The sequence below is a fragment of the Molossus molossus genome, unplaced genomic scaffold (genome assembly GCF_014108415.1).
Source record: "Molossus molossus isolate mMolMol1 unplaced genomic scaffold, mMolMol1.p scaffold_m16_p_8, whole genome shotgun sequence".
Taxonomy (NCBI): Eukaryota; Metazoa; Chordata; class Mammalia; order Chiroptera; family Molossidae; genus Molossus; species Molossus molossus.
This window is the reverse complement of record NW_023425402.1, coordinates 3,387,839-3,404,064: the sequence shown is the minus strand read 5'-3', so window position 1 is coordinate 3,404,064 and position 16,226 is coordinate 3,387,839.

The window sequence follows — 16,226 nt, the reverse complement described above, 5'->3', positions numbered from 1 at the left end:
ATGAGATGAAAAGGAAAACAAGATAGATACACAGCTCTCCCAAACATATGACATTTCCATCATAGAGCCCAAGAACAGCAGATAGAGATGACTTGGGGTCCCACAACAGTCTAACTTTAAAATAAATCCCCCCAAGCGGAGTGTTAGAGGAAGCTGTGACATTCATGTATTTAAGTTTGTATTCTGTGAAAGACTCGGGACATTTAGCAAGTCCCTGAACTGTTCCTTAACTCTGCTGGACTTTAATTTTTAATTCTTTGAAAAGATTTTGATCTCTCTACTTACTAATGTTATCAGTCCTACATATTTCAAAATAATATTAGAGAAAACTAGAAGTCTTCTTTCCTTAAGCAAATGATACTTATATATTTATTTGTGCTTATATTTCAGGAAAGACAGCAGATCGCCACAGTAAGTTTATTTTTATTAATTTGTTGTTTATTTTTTATTTGTGATTGATTTAGTATTACTGGTGTGAAAGATTTTTTACTCCTCTGGCTATTAGCACTTCCACATCTATTGTGTTTAACTATGAACCCCAATGAGTTCAGAGTGGTGGGAGAGGTTAGTTCTAGTTTAACAAAGCATTTATCTCAACTCCCTGCTAAAATCCCACTGGAACTAAAATACAGAAATGGAAAAAAACATACACATAAAGCACAAAGAAATGGGGAAAGGAAAAGGAAGCAATTTCTTATAAGTGTTGAGAAAATTTTGAAAGCATATGAATAGCTGACCTAGGTGACAAGCGAAACCTTAGTGTAAGCAGTAGAAAAAGGCAAGGAGAATATTAATTGAAAATGCATAACTCTGGAAAGGCTCAAGAACTGAAGGCAGAGTGCAGGGTGGGACTAAAAACAGGATGACCAATCAGAAGTCTTCATCAGAACCTTGGGTACTCTATTCCATCCCTCACAACCAGGCAAAAACCCCACCCTGGGCTTCTTTAAAGAAGCCTAATGACTTTGTGGCTACATAGGTTAAAATAGAAGGTTCAAACTTCTGGACACAATATACAGTTGAGAGCAGAAGAAGTGGTACTGAAATTCAGCAATTAAATAAAAGAATATATAATAAACACAAAATCTCCCAGAATCCTTCCACATACCTCTTGACACAGTGGCAAGCAGGCATATACTTGCTTACTAGGGAAGAAATTTAGAGGTAATTTAATGTGGGAGAAAAACTCCCCAAAGAAAAGCCTGAAAATATTTGAAATATTTTAAATGGAGACCCCAAACCAAAAATAAAATTAAAAAACTTTGGCTACCAATTTGCCTTATAATAAATGTTACCAACAGTATCCATCCTTCCCAATATATATTTCCAATGAACATTTTTATTCTACATTCTTCAGTTCAAATGGCAAGTCACCAGTTATCTGACCTTTGAGGAAATATCCCATAAACTAATAAAAGGAAGGTGAAAGGAAATCTGAGGACTTAGAAAAGATGCAAGGAGCAGAAAAAAATTTAATTTATAATAAATATCCATAAATAAGAGAAGAAAGAGGATAAGAAACATCCATGAAATAAGAGTAATCTACAATAGCAACAAATTTTCAAAGAATAAAAAATACTCTCAAAAATTAAAAATATAATAGCCAAAATTGTAGAATTTTTATAAAAGGGCTGAAAGGCAGATTAGGGAGAATCTCCAGCAAGTAAAAGGAAAGGAATGGGGAGGTAAATTACAGGAACACTCAATGGATCCAGCAGCAGGAGTTTCAGAACCAACAGGTAAGAAATTGTCAAAGATATGTTTTAAAATTTATGAAAAAGTTAAAGGACATAAATAAGCAGAATGAAGTGAATTACTGAACACACAGAACAAAAATCAGTAACATCCTCAAAAATTTTGAAAACAGAAAGAAGGACCTCGAAACATGTTACATATACATGATCAGGAATCTAAAGCATTCAATATGTCAATACACCCTAGAATTTAGAAGACAATAAAGCAATACCTTCAAAATTCTAGGTCCAGCCCTGGACAGGAAGTCTTGTAGGAGGTTACGACCAGATTTGACTGGTGGACCAAGTTTCTTTACGCTCAGGGTAAAAGTGACCAGAGTTAGGATTTATCTTCTCACACTATCATTACCCTTAGCAATGACATGAGTAAGAGAAGGAAATGGAAATTAAGCCAGCCTAGAAAGCTTGGTCACAGACCGGTCCTGACACAGATTTTCACTTTATGTGCTTATAGCCTGGGAGGACCAGTTTCAAGTAGTCCTTTACTAGGATAAACATAACGAAATTATTAAACACAGCCTTTAAAATAACCATAATTAACATTTTGGAGAAATGAGATGTTGAGAAAAAGGATTGAGAATATTGGCCAGAAAAAAAAAAAAACATCCAGAAACTATAAAGAGAGGGTGGAAGGGAGGAAAGAAATGAGGGAGGGAGGGAAGACGAGAGGGAGGAAGAAAGAGAGAGAGAGAGAGAGAGATTGAAATTGATTCCAGAATTAAAAAATACAATAACTGAAAAGAATTTAGTAAATTGGATAATTTAGCAAATTAAACAGCTAAAGAGAGAAAGAACTGGAAGATGGGTCAGAAACAGCCATTTAGAATACAATATGGAAAGACAGAGGATGGAGAATAAATAAAAGAGTATATAATATATAAATATATTATAAATATGTAATACATATGCAACTGGTGTCCCAGGAGATGAAAGAGAATGGAGCAAAAGTAAAACTAGAAAAATATAATGGCTGATTTTTTTTCCAGTACATAGGAAGAACATCAAGCCACAAATTCACAATGCAATCTAAACCCACACATGATGAATATAAAATATGTACTAAATACTAAAACTGATAAACAGCAAATATATAGAGATGACCTTAAAAGCACACAGAAAACAAAGATGTAATACATACATAAGAAAAGAAGACTAACAGCTAACTAAAATAGAAGTCAGAAAAGATGGAATGAAATCTTTTAAATGCTGAAAGAAACGAACTATATAACTCTAGTACTATATCTAGCAAAAATAATCCCCAAACATGAAGGCAAAATTAAGATGTGTTCAAGCAATAAGAATTCCATCACTAGTATAGCCCCTTCAAAGGAAATTCTAAAAGATGTTTTTAAGTGAAAGGAAAGCCATCTTACATGAAATATGTAAGATGCAAGAAGTAAAAAACAAAAATGCACGATATATATACATACACATATGAAGACAAAAGTACAAATGTCATGTGGTAGCTAAATTGAGGTAAAATGTTCTGAGGTTTTCATATGATGCAGGGAATACAAAACTACTACTTTTATTTATTTATTTATTTTTTATCCTCAACCAAGGACATGTTGCATATATCTTCAGATAGAACAGGAGGGAGAGAGGGGAGAAGAGAGAGAAACATCAATGTGAGAGAGGCACATTGACTGGTTGCCACCAGCACGACCTCAACTGGGGCCAGGGACAAACTGCAACTGAAGAATATGCCCCTAGGGGGAACCAAACCCGGGACTCTCCAGTCCGCAGGCCAACGATCTAATCACTGAGCAAAACCGGCCAGGGCCTACTTTTATTTTTGCAATTTTTTTTATTAATTTATTTTTGATACAGATATTTCTCCTTTTTTTCCCATTGACACCCTCCTCCTGCCCCCTTCCCCATAGACATTGTTGTCTATGTCCATTGGTTATACATACATGTATATAAGTTCTGTGGTTTATCTCTTCCTCCCCCCCCCCCCCCCCCCCCCCGCCGCAACCTTTCTTCTGAGATTTGTAGTCTGTACCCTGCTTCTATATCTCTGGGTCTATTTTGCACATCAGTTTGTTTTGTTTATTACATTCCACAAATAAGTGAGATCATGTGATATTTGTCTTTCTCTTATTGGCTTGTTTTGCTTAAGATGATACTCTCCAAGTCTCTCCATTTTGTCTCAAAGGATAAGAGACCTTTCTTTCTTAGAGCTGCGTAGTATTCCATTGTGTATATGTACCACAGCTTTTTTATCCACTCATCTATTGATGGACACTTGGGCTGTTTCCAGATCATGGTGATTGTAAATAATGCTGCTATGAACATAGGGGTCCATATATTCTTAGGGGTCCATATATTCTTTCTGATTGGTGATTCAGGCTTCTTAGAGTACATTCCTAGAAGTGGAATCACTGGGTCAAATGGCAGTTCAATTTTTAACTTTTTGAGGTAACACCATAGTGTTTTCCATAATGACTGCATCAATCTGCAACACCCTCACCAACCCTTGTTGTTGGATGATTTGTTGGTGACAGCCATTCTAACAGGTGTGAAGTGATACCTCATAGTTGTTTTAATTTGCATCTCTCTGATGATTAGTGACATTGAACATTTTTTCATATGTTGTATGAGTACTCCATATATTTTGGAAATTAACCCCTTATCTGATGTACCATTGGCAATTATGCTGTCCCATACAGTGGGTTGCATTTCCATTTTGATATTGTATCTTTTGCTGTGCAGAAGCTTTTGAGTTTGATGTAGTCCCATGTGTTCATTATCTCCTTTGTTTCTATTGCCTTAGGTGATGTGTCAGTAAAAATTTTGCTGCATATGATGTCTGAAATTTTGTTGCCTACAGTCTCTTCTAGGATTTTTATGGATTCATGAGTTACATTTAAGTCTTTTATCCATTTTGAGTTTATTCTCGTGTAGGGTGTAAGCTGATGGTCTAGTTTCATTTTTCTGCAAGTAGCTGTCCAATTTTCCCTGCACCATTTATTAAAGAGGCTGTCCTTACTCCACGGTATGCTCTTGCCACCTTTGTCAAATATTAATTGAGCATATTACCTTGGGTTCATTTCTGGGTTCTCTGTTCTGTTCCACTGGTCTATATGCTTGTTCTTGTGCCAGTACCAGGCTGTTTTGATTACAGTGGCTTTGTAGTATAACCTGACATCTGGTATTGTGATCCCTCCAACTTTGTTCTTCCTTTTCAAGATTGCTGTGGCTATTCGAGGACTTTTTTGGTTCCATATGAACTTTTGAAAAAATTGTTCTAATTCTGTGAAGTATGCCATTGGTATTTTGATGGGGATTGCGTTGAATCTATAGATTGCTTTGGGTAGTATGGACATTTTAATGATGTTAATTCTCCCAATCCATGAACAGGGTATGTGCTTCCACTTTTTTATATCTTCCTCTATTTCTTTTTCCAATGACCTGTAGTTTTCTGCGAATAGGTCCTTTATTTCTTTGGTTAAGTTTATTCCTAGGTATCTTAATTTTTTTGCCGCAGTGGTAAATGGGATTGTTTTCTTAGTTTCTCTTTCTGTGAGTTCATCATTGGTGTATAAGAATGCCATCGATTTCTTGACGTTAATTTTGTATCCTGCTACTTTGCCAAATTCATTTATTAAGTCTAGCAAACTTTTGATGGAGTCTTTGGGGTTTTCTATGTATAATATCATGTCATCTGCAAATAATGACAATTTCACTTCCTCCTTTCCCATTTAGATCCCTTTTATTTTTTCTTTCTGTCTGATTGCTGTGGCTAAGACTTCCAGTACTATGTTAAATAAGAGTGGCACAAGTGGGCATCCTTGCCTTGTTCCTGTTCTTAAGGGAAATGCTTTTAGTTTTTCCCCATTGAATATGATGTTGGCTGTAGGTCTTTCATATATGGCCTTTATTATGTCTAGATATGATGCCTCTATTCCCACACTGCTGAGCGTTTTTATCAGAAATGGATGCTGGATTTTGTCGAAGGCTTTTTCGGCATCTATTAATATTATCATGTGGTTTTTATTCTTCATTTTATTTATGTGGTGTATCACCTTTATGGATTGGCGAATAGTGTACCAGCCTTGTGTCCCTGGGATGAATCCCACTTGGTCATGGTGGATAATTTTTTTGTGTATTGCTGGATCCGATTTGCTAGTATTTTGTTCAGGGTTTTGGCATCTATGTTCATCACATACAGGGATATTGGCCTGTAGTTTTCTTTCTTTGTTGTGTCTTTTTCTGGTTTTGGAATTAGAATTATGCTGGCTTCATAAAACGAGTTTGGAAGTCTTCCTTCTTCTTGAATTTTTTGAAACAGTTTGAGGAGAATGGGTATTGGTTCTTCTTTGAATGTTCGGTAAAACTCCCCCGTGAAGCCATCCGGGCCTGGGCTTTTGTTTGCTGGGAGAGTCTTGATTACATCTTCAATTTCTTCTGTTGTTATTGGTCTGTTCAAGTTTTCTATCTCTTCCTGGTGTAGTTTTGGGAGACTATGTGTTTCTAGAAATTTGTCCATTTCGCTTAGATTGTCGAATTTGTTGCCATATAATTGTTCATAGTAGTTGTTATCGATCTTTTGTATGTCTGTGGTGTCAGTTGTTACTTCTCTTTCATTTCTGATTCTGTGTATTTGGGTTCTCTCTCTTTGTTTCTTGGTGAGTCTAGCTAAGGGTCCATCAATCTTCTTTATCTTTTCAAAAAAACACCTCTGTGTTTTATTGATCCTTTGTATTGTTTTTCTGGTCTCTATGTCATTTATTTCTGCTCTGATTTTACTATTTCCTTCCTTCTACTTGCTCTGGGGTTTTCTCTTTTTTTGCTCTCTAGTTCTTTAACTTGTGAGGTTAGATAGTCTATTAGAGAATTTTCTTGTTTCTTGAGGTAGGCCTGTAGTGCTATGAACTTCCCTCTCAGAACTGCTTTCGCTGCATCCCATAGATTTTGTGTTGTTGTGTCTTCATTTTCATTGGTTTCCAGGAAGTTTTTGATTTCTTCCTTGATCTCCATGGTAACCCATTCATTGTTTAATAACATGCTATTTAGCTTCCATGTGTTCAAATGTCTTTGTATGTTCTTCTTGCAATTGATTTCTAGTTTTATGCCATTGTGATCTGAGAAGATGTTTATATGATTTCAATCTTATTGAACTTGTAGAGACTTAGTTTGTGCCCTAACATGTGGTCTGTCTTTGAGAATGTCCCATGTGTACTTGAGAAGAAAGAGAATTCTGTAGTTTTGCGGTGTAATTCTCTGTAGATATTTATTAAATCCATTTGGTCTAGTGCTTCATTTAGAGTCTCTGTTTCCTTGCTTATTTTTTGTCTAGAGGATCTATCCAGTGATGTCAGCGGGGTATTGACGTCCTCTGCTATGATTGTATTGCTATCAATTTCTCTTTTGAAGTCCTCCAGTAGTTTTTTAATATATTTTGGTGCTCCTATATTGGGTGCATATATGTTTATCAAGGTTATATCTTCCTGTTGGATAGATCCTTTCAATATTATGTAGTGGCCTTCTTTGTGTCTAGTTATGGCCTTCATTTTGAAATCTATTTTATCAGATATGAGTATTGCTACCCCAGCTTTTTTTTCTTTTCCATTTGCTTGGAAGATTTTTTTCCATCCCTTCACTTTCAATCTATGTGAGTCTTTTGTTGTCAGGTGGGTCTCTTGTAAACAACATATAGATGAGTCATGCTTTCTTATCCAGTCATCTACTCTGTGTCTTTTTATGGGAGCATTCAATCCATTTACATTTAAGGTGATTATTGATTAGTACTTATTTATTGCCATTTTTGTTTAGTGTGATTCTATTTTTCTTCCCATTTCTCCTGCTAATTACAGCAGTCCTTTTAACATTTCTTGCAGTGCTGGTTTGGTGCTAATGTATTCTCTTAGCCTGTTTTGTTTTGTTTTATTTTGTTTTGTTTTGTTTTGTTTTGTTTTGTTTTGTTTTGTCTGGGAAGCTCTCTATTTGACCTTCTATTTTGAATGATAGCCTTGCTGGGTAGAGTAGTCTTGGATTCAGATCCTTGTTTTTCATTACCTTGATTACTTCATGCCATTCCCTTCTGGCCTGTAGTGTTTCTTGTGAGAAGTCAGCTGAGAGCCTTATGGGGTTTCCTTTGTAGGTAATATGTTGCTTATCTCTTGCTGTTTTTAGGATTCTCTCTTTGTCTTTAATTTTTGGCAGTTTGATTACTATGTGTCTTGGTGTGGGCCTGTTTGGGTTCTTCTTACTTGGGGCTCTCTGTGCTTCTTGAACTTGAATGCCTTCTTCCTTCACCAAATTAGGGAAGTTTTCTGTCATTATTTCTTCAAATATATTCTCTAACCCTTGCTTATTTTCTTCTTCTTCGGGAACTCCTATGATGCGAATGTTATTACATTTCCAGTTGTCCCAAAGTTCTCTTAAGCTGTCTTTCTGTTTTTTAATTATTTTTTCCTTTTTGTTTTCTGATTGGTTGATTTTTTCTACCCTATCTTCTAATTCAGTGATCTGGTCCTCAGCTTCATCTACTCTGCTCTTTAGACCTTCCCATGTGTTCTTTATTTTTGATATGTCATTCTTCATTTCTTCTTGGTGGTTTTTAATTTCCAACTGGTTGATTTTCAACATTTCTATGTCTTTACTCGTGGTGCTCGTGTCCTTACACATGCTGTTGATCTTCCTCATGATCATGGCTCTGAATTCTAGTTCTGTTAACTTGCTTAGCTGCACCTCGTTTATCTCATCTTTGGTAGAGGTCTCTTGTTCTTTTATTTGGCTTTTGTTTCTGTGTTTCACCATTTTTGGCTATCACAGTGGGCTTTGGAGCCTGCAAATTTTCCCTGTGGGTGTTGGTGTTCAGTTTGTGGCTCCCTCTCCTGGGTTTAGATAAGCCTGGGAGGACCCACGTTAAACACCACTGTCATGTCTTACTTTCCTGGTTAGAGTTTCTAGCCCAGGAATGGTACAGTTATCCTCTAGCTTTTTGCCAGGAGGCTATCAGTAGAGGATACCTGAAGAGCCTTGGCTTCTCAGTTGAATGAAAAACTCCCTCAGGTGCTCAGCATAAGGGCATTTCCTGAGTGTGGGGCCAATGCTGGTTGTTAATGGGCCTCAATTTGCATTTCAATGGTCATTCTGGTGGGGTTGAATCTCTGAGTGAGGGGCCGCTGCCTCTCCCCAGAGCCCTTGGAAGGAGTAAGATGACCACCATCCTGCGTGGCTGCAACTCAGCAAAAGCTCTGAGTGCCCTCCAAATCCAGAGTGTCCCCACACAGTTCCAGTCCAGTCTGCCCTTCCTCTGCCGGAGCCCAAGGTAAGTGGCTGTGGTTATTTTAACCTCTGTCCGGACTCTACGCTGTGTAGCCACTTGGGAGTGTAACCCAAGCGCGCTTCTCACAGCTAAGGCTGCTGCCGACTGTGGGCTCCCAGACCCCATCTTGTGTCTCTGCAAGCCTACTAGGATTGAGTCAGTGTCCCTGGCTATGTGGTTCCAAGCTGCTTTTCTGTTACTATTTCCTGATGATTTGTCTGTATTTTTGTTGTAATTCCAGTTTGGTCCTGGGAGATGGTCTGTGTAGCTTCCATTCACTCTACCGCTATTTTTTTTTTTTTTTACTGGGGATCGAACCTGAAACCTGGGTATATGCCCTGACTGAGAATTCAACCAGTGACCTTCCACATTTTTGTGCATAGTATGAGATAGTGGTTCAGTTTTATTCTTTCGTATGTGGCTGTCCAGTTCTTCCAAAAACATTTATTGCAGATTCTTTTTTCTCCATTGTGTATTCTTGGCTCCTTGTCATAAATTAATTGTTCATATACATGTGGGTTTTTCTGGGCTCTCAGTTATGTTCCCCTGGTCTGTGTGTCTGGTTTTCTGGTAGTGTAATACCACTTTGATTACAATAGCTTTGTAGTATAGTTTGAAGTTAGGAAAATGTGATACCTTCAATTTCGTTCTTTCTTCTCAAGATTACTTTGGCAGTTCTGTTTTTTGTGGCTTCATATAAATTTTATGGGGTTTTGTTCTACTGGAATTTTTATAAGGATTATATTAAATCTATAGATTGTTTTGGGTGGTATGGACAATTTAACAATGTTAATTCTTCCAACCTGTGACCATGGAAAATTTTTCCATTTATTTGCATCATCTTTAATTCTTTCATTAATATCATATATATGATATTAACCCCCTTAATTAAATTTCTTCCTACATTAGGTATTTTTATATACTTGTAGATGAAATTGTTTTCTTGATTTCTCTTTTTGATAGTTTGTTATTAGTATAAAGAGTTTCTACTTTTATCTTTATGTTTAAGGTGTGTCTTGCCAGCAATATTATATATTTAGATTTTATTTTTGATTCAACCCTGACAGACTTAGTCTCTTAATGGCAGTACCTAGTCCATTTACATTAAAGATAATTATATATTTGAGGTTAAAAATATTTTACTGTATATTTTATAATCATCCTACCTAGTCTACATTTTTTCTTTTCTCCTTTTTGCTTTCATTTGGGTTAATTTTTTAAATTTTTCTGTTTCTCCCCTCTTGGCGTATTAATTATATATTCTTTTTCTATTATTTTATCAGTTATGACACATCACAACAATTATTGGTGTCATATTAAAATAAAATATAAATGATTATTTTTAACATTTTCTAGGTAATTTAAGAGTTTTGGAACAGTTGAATTCTATCTCTGCATTTTGTGTTATTATGTATTTTTTAAATGCAAATATTTTAAACCCACAAACTATTATTTTTGTTTTAAACATTCAATATTTCTATGTTTAATGACATGTTTACTTTTCTGTTGTTTTCATTTTTTCTCAAATTTCCATAAATTCATAAGAAACATTTTCATTTTATTCCCTTTATATTTTCTTTGGAGGTTCTGTAATATTCTTCCTTTTGTACTTTTATGATTATAATTTCATGTTTGTTTTGCCACTTACCATATATGCTTTATTCTCTTTCCTGAACTCATTGTTTTCTTGTTGTTAACTGTAGGCCACTCTCAGCATCAGAGAATCCTGCAGCTCCTTTTCACACAGTCCTCTCACATCACAGCAACTGACTCTAAAGCAAAAAACAATCTCTCACTCTTTTTTGCTATGATGGAGCCTTACATAGTATAAAATTATCATGGAAGTGACTCTCCTATCACCTCGTCATATTCCATTGTCTAGAAGCAAGTCTCATGTTGTGGCCTCACTCTAGAGAAGAGAGTCACTCATGGGGTGGGTGTCATCCTAGAATGTTGCCTACCACGGAAGGTAAAGGAGGTCAGCTTCTGGGCAGAGAAATAAGAAGGCCTCATCTTTGATAGTAGGAAATTCATCTATGTTTTATAAACTAAAAATTCAAGAATATATTTTCAGAAATCTATTTTTAAATTGTTGAAAAATATCAAAACCAGATTATCCCTATTAAATATGAGTGTTTATAAATTGGGAGAGAAAATTGGATCATGAATAGGGAGACTAAAGATTTTTGCTATAAGCCTAAAACATGTTATAAATCAATTTAATTTTAATAATACATGTAATTATATCAGTTGTGTTTTCTGTTCATAATCAAGACTATCACAGAAAACAAGTCTTCCTTACAAAGGTAAATAACAATTTTGTGTTTGTTTTGTTTGTGTTTTAGTTGGCCTTCACCTCCATCTATAAGTTTATTTTAAATTTTTAAAATATATTTTGGTCTCCTAATTGCAAGACTTTGACATTCTCAAGCTGTTATAACTTCAAAGTTTACTACTCTAACTAGGTTGGGGAGACAAGATATTAATATCCATTCAAACCACATTATGTTATAATTTGTATTCCAAAAAGGCTAGAACACATCAGAACACTTTTTTTTTTTATCTGTCGCTGATTTGGTCAGCTATTTGTGGAGTTTGTAAGGTTTCCATTTATGATTTAAAAACAACACATGAAGAGGGTATCAAAATTAATATTAGGCAAATTGAAAATGGGCACTTTGTTCTCTTTCTTCCTAAAGCTCGTTAAAATAACAAAGGGCATAAACCTTAAAAAACATTTTCAAAGGAAGAAAATAAGGCAAAAATTAGCTACACAGAAAATAATTTTTCCCAGGAAAGGTGGTAAAAGACAGGAGTCAGCTATGAAGATTATTTATATGATCATGATATTGCTAAAATGATATAGAGATTTAACCCCAAAAAAGTCACTTGAGCCCTGGCCGGTTTGGCTCAGCGGTTAGAGCGTCGGCCTGCGGTCCGGAGAGACCTGGGTTCGGTTCCCGCTAAGGGCACGTACCTCGGTTGCAGTTTGTCCCCGGCCCTGGTTGGTCGTGCAGGTGGCAACCACTCGATGTGTCCCTTTCACATCGATGTTTCTCTCTCTCTCTCTTCCTCTCTCTCCCTCCCGCTCTGTCTGAACAAAGAATGCAAAAATGTCCTCGGGTGAGGATAAAAAAAAAAAAAAAAGTCACTTGATTTTGTGGAAAGATTAAGACACAAGATATGCACAGGGAAGGCAGAGAAGAGGAAGTACAGCCTTGGTGCCCAGAGGAAGCTATGTATATTATCCAAATCTGAGAAATCAAAATGTCATAAAGGCATTCCATAACCATATATTAGTTAAATTCCATCCAAAAAATTAAAATTAAATTAGGGGAAATAAGTGATTGGTAAAAGGAGTAGCATTGTTAAATAAAACAATTTGACTTTTAAAATAAGTGCATGTATTTGTACTAATAGAAATTAAATTTAGAAATCCTAACGAGAGCAGTCAGACCAAAAAAAAAAAAAAGGAATAAAGGCATCCAAATTGGAAAGGAAGAAGTAAAACTATCATGATTTGATACTGTATAAAGAGAACACTAAAGATTTCACCAGAAAACTACTAGAACTGATCAATGAATTCAGTAAAGTAGTAGAATACAAAATTAATATTCAGAAATTGGTTTCATTTGTATACACCAATAATAAACTATCAAAAAAAATTAAGAAAACAATCCCATTACAGTTGCATTAAAAAATAAAATACTGCTCTGGCTGGTTTGGCTTCTCAGTTAGAGCATCGGCCCGTGAACGAGAGAGTCCCAGGTTTGGTTCCCACTAACAGCATGTGCCTCAGTTGCAGTTTGTCCCCAGCCCCTGTTGGGGTCGTGTGGGTGGCAGCCACTCAATGTGTCTCTTTCACATCGATGTTTCTCTCTCTCTCTCTCTTCCTCTTTCTCTCCCTCCTGCTCTATCTGAAGATAAAAATGCAAAAATGTCCTCAGGTGAGGATAAAAAATAATAATAATAATAGTAATAATAAAATAAAAACCTAGGAATAAATTTAACCAAGGAGGTAAAAGACCTGTACTCAGAAAATTATAACACACTGAAGAAAGAAACTGAAGAAGATACAAATAAATAGAAGTATATACTGTGCTCATGGTTAAGAAGAATTAACATCATTAAAATGTCCATGTTGGAGGAAGGAAAAATGGCGGCGGAGTGAACGGAGCTACACAGACCGTCTCCCAGAACCAAACTGGAATTACAACTATAACACAGACAAATCGACGGGAAAAACCAACAGAAAAGCAGCTTGCGAGGACCATACAACGAGGGACACTGACTCCATCCCGGTAGGCTTGCGAAGGCGCGAGACGGGGCTGGGAGCGCACGGTCGGCAGCTCGGCAGCGGCCTCAGCTGTAAGCGGCGCCCGCGGGTTACACTCCCAGGCGGCCCCACAGCGCAGCCGGGACAGAGGCTGAAACAGCCACAGCCACTCACCTTGGGCTCCGGCGGAGGGAGGGCAGACTGGACTGGAACTGTGTCGGGACACTCGGGGTTTGGAGGGCGCTCAGAGCTTTGGCTGAGTGCAGCCACTCAGGACGGTAGCCACATTGCTCCTTCCCAGGGCTCTGGGGAGAGGCAGCAGCCCCTCCCTCGGAGATCCAACCCCACCCTGTGGGCCATTGAAGTGTTAATTGAGGCTCACTAACGACCAGCATCTGCCCCACCCTCGTGAAAGCCCCTTGGCTGAGCACCAGAGGGAGTTTTTCAATCAACGGACAACCCAAAACTCATCAATTAACCTAGACTGCTAGCCTCCAGGCAAAAAGCTAGAGGATAACAGTACATTTCCTGGGCTGGCAACTTTAACCAGGAAAGTAAGACTTGACAGTGGTGTTCAACGCGGGTCCTCCCTCGCTCATCTAAACACAGGAGAGGGAGCCACAAACAGCAGAACACCAACACCCACAGGGAGAACTTGACAGGCTCCAAAGCCCACAGTGATAGCTAAAATGGTGAAACACAGAAACAGAAGCCAAATGAAAGAGCAAGACACCTCCACCGAAGATGAGATCAATGTGGAGCAATTAGGCATGTTAACAGAGCTAGAATTCAGAGCCATGATCTTGAGGAAGCTGAACAGCATGAGTAAGGACATAGAGACACTGAAAATAAGCCAAATGGAAATTAAAAACCAACAAGAAGAGATAAAAAATGACATATCCGAAATGAAAAACACATTGGAAGGTTTAAAAAGCAGAGTAGGGGAAGCTGAGGACCGGATCAGTGAATTAGAAGACAGGGTAGAAAAAATCAACCAATCAGAAAAACAAAAGGAAAAAACTATTAAAAAACAGGAAGACAGCTTAAGAGAACTATGGGACAACTGGAAACGTAATAATATTCGCATCATAGGAGTCCCCGAAGAAGAAGAAAAGGAGCAAGGGATAGAGAATATATTCAAAAAATAGTGAGAGAAAACTTCCCTAATTTGGTGAAGGAAGAAGGCATTCAAGTTCAAGAAGCACAGAGAGTCCCAAGTAAGAAGAACCCAAACAGGCCCACACCAAGACACATAGTAATTAAAATGCCACAAATTAAAGACAAAGAGAGAATCCTAAAAGCAGCAAGAGATAAGCAACAGGTTACCTACAAAGGGAACCCCATAAGGCTTTCAGCTGACTTCTCACAAGAAACACTACAGGCCAGAAGAGAATGGCATGAAGTAATCAAAGTCATGAAAAACAAGAATCTGAATCCAAGACTACTCTACCCAGCAAGGCTATCATTCAAAATAGAAGATCAAATAAAGAGCTTCCCAGACAAAAAAAAGCTAAGGGAATACATTAGCACCAAACCAGCACTGCAAGAAATGCTAAAAGGACTGCTGTAAATAGCAGTAGAAATGGGAAGAAAAATAGAACCACACTAAACAAAAATGGCAATAAATAAGTACATATCAATAATCACCTTAAACGTAAATGGATTGAATGCTCCCATAAAGAGACACAGAGTAGCTGATTGGATAAGAAAGCATGACTCATCTATATGTTGTTTACAAGAGACCCACCTCTCAACAAAAGACTCACATAGGTTGAAAGTGAAGGGATGGAAAAAAATTTTCCAAGCAAATGGAAAGCAAAAAAAAGCTGGGGTAGCAATTCTCATATCTGATAAAATAGATTTCAAAATGAAGACCATAACTAGAGACAAAGACGGCCACTACATAATATTGAAAGGATCTATCCAACAGGAAGATATAACCTTGATAAACATATATGCACCCAATATAGGAGCACCAAAATATATTAAAAATCTTCTGGAGGACTTCCAAGGAGAAATCGACAACAATACAATCATAGCAGGGGACTTCAACACCCCGTTGACAGCACTGGATAGATCCTCTAGGCCAAAAATTAGCAAGGAAACAGAGACTCTAAATGAAGCACTAGACCAAATGGATTTAATAGATATCTACAGAGAATTACACCCCAAAACTACAGAATACACATTCTTCTCAAGTGCACATGGGACATTCTCAAAGATAGACCACATGATAGGACACAAACTAAATCTCTACAAGTTCAAGAAGATTGAAATCATATCAAGCATCTTCTCAGATCACAATGGCATGAAACTAGAAATCAATTGCACAAAGAACATGCAAAGACATTTCAACACATGGAGGCTAAATAGCATGTTATTAAACAATGAATGGGTCACCGAGGAGATCAAGGAAGAAATTAAAAACTTCCTGGAAACCAATGAAAATGAACACACAACAACACAAAATCTATGGGATGCAGCGAAAGCAGTTCTGAGAGGGAAGTTCATAGCACTACAGGCCTACCTCAAAAAACAAGAAAAATTTCTAATTGACTGTCTAACCTCACAACTTAAAGAATTAGAAAGCAAACAAAAAGAAAACCCCAGAGCAAGTAGAAGGAAGGAAATAGTAAAGATCAGAGCAGAAATAAATGACATAGAGACCAAAAAAACAATTCAAAGGATCAATGAAACAAAGAGCTGGTTTTTCGAAAAGATAAACAAGATAGATGGACCCTTAGCTAGACTCACCAAGAAACAAAGAGAGAGAACCCAAATACACAAAATCAGAAATGAAAGAGGAGAAGTAACAACCAACACCACGGAAATACAAAAGATCGTTAACAACTACTATGAACAACTATATGGCAACAAATTCGACAATCTCAGCGAAATGGACAAATTTCTAGAAACACAC